The sequence below is a fragment of the Schistocerca nitens genome, chromosome 1, assembly GCF_023898315.1.
Source record: "Schistocerca nitens isolate TAMUIC-IGC-003100 chromosome 1, iqSchNite1.1, whole genome shotgun sequence".
Classification (NCBI taxonomy): Eukaryota; Metazoa; Arthropoda; class Insecta; order Orthoptera; family Acrididae; genus Schistocerca; species Schistocerca nitens.
The window spans coordinates 521186948-521188772 of record NC_064614.1 but is presented as its reverse complement, the minus strand read 5'-3'; positions in this window follow the sequence as shown (position 1 = coordinate 521188772).

Here is a 1825-nt window from a genome sequence, read left to right as displayed (position 1 = left end):
AATCAGCAGTAGGTAGGGAGGCAATCTATGATTTTGTATCAACTGCCTAGAGATGTTCTTGAGATTTGGATAAACACTTATAAGATGTCCTCTGTGTTTCCTCAATGTACTGGGCATTCGCATATTTTGTGACAATTTGGTTATGGATGACTGATGAATGCTTGCGTTATTTTTGAATGATTACAAAGGTTGAACGTGACTGTGAGGCGTAGCGCCATATAATGATCCTGCCTTGCAGGCGGTTACGTGGGAGATGTGTCTCAGAGCTGGATAGTGACAGATGGTGACGCGAGACTGGACGCGCACGTAGTTTATGTATCAGCCGATAGAGGACAATATTGGAGAGGGGGACTGTGATTTTAGTTTCGATTGTGACCACTAGAGTGCACTAAAGTAATAGAATGTTTTTCATAAACTGTTCTAGTATTTTCATAAAGTGTTATTATGTCTTTTTGTGTACGTAAAATGTTATAAATGTGTTTTAGCAGTATGAATAATGCGTGAGTGTGGATTAAGGTTAATATGAAGATAATTGTTTAACGAGTTATGTAGTGGGATTTAGTGTGGGAACATTTCAGAGAAGTATGAATATGGACAAAGGGGATTTTTGTAGAATATATTTGTAAAGTAAGTTTATGGTAAAGGGAAAGTTAATTCAGGTATAAATAACAATAGTAAATAACTTTATACGTAAACAAAACTTCAGCATATTAGATAACTACGTCGGTAAACAGTGCAGTCATTAGGTTTACTATTTTGTGATTCGTTATGGATGAAAAGCGCGGACTGACGCGGGAGAGTGTTGTTTTGCTATTGGCTGTTGAGTAAACTGACCAATGGTAAAGCAATATTCTTAGCGTGCCTTTCTCTGCAGGTAGACAAGAGAGTGTTCTAGAGAAGTAGTCGAAGCCTACCCATGAAACAGGTCGGACGTGTGTAGTAGTAGTTCCGATGGAAACGATAAGTTGCCGGATCTAGCAGTGTTTCATACATCAAAAGTGTTGGAAAGTGACGGCATAATTATTCCGATGTGTGCGTAGAAATTTCGGAATTTTTAAGTGAATTTTGTGACGAGAAAAGACATATATTCCGCGTGGCGTATTGAGCAGGTCGGTGGCTAAAAACTGTGACTGCATTTGGTACCGACAGACTTAATATTTGGCGAGCATTATCAATCAAAAACAATGAGTATTTTTGTAGCTATTACGTTTTCGGGAAATGCAACACCATAAACTTGCTAACGTGAGTGAAAGGGATTGTGAGTGACTGTGTTAAGACTAGCACGGGCTTGGCAGTGATACTTGTTCGCCTAACTTTCAGAATATATTAATTGAGGACAAAATTTCCAAACTTTCATTTTGTGTTTCTCCCGAAACGTAGATTAGTGACTTAAATTGCAGCGTGGTTCACGTCGAAGTACAGTAGGTTTCACTCGGCTTTCCTACTGTTGATCTGCTGAGACAACACAGGTAGGTGCAGGTTCGTCGTAAAGGGACGGAAAGAACCGCACCGCCGCAACTGGAGGCCAATTGGTTAGTCATCATTACCATTCATAGGGTTCAAGGTTCAATAATTTGTCGATCTTGGAATTTTTTCTGCCATTTATTACTTCTTTCATCTCTAATGGTGATTTACTGATGTGGAATGAGCCTTATTTCACCATGGTTCTGAGTCGAGGCTAAAGTGTAAACAAAACGTAACATAATACGACATAACGTAACTGTTAATATAATACAACATAACATAATACATTAAGTCAACGGCCTTGCCGCAGTGGTAACACCGGTGCCCGTCAAGCCATCGAAGGTAAGTGCTGTCGGGCTGG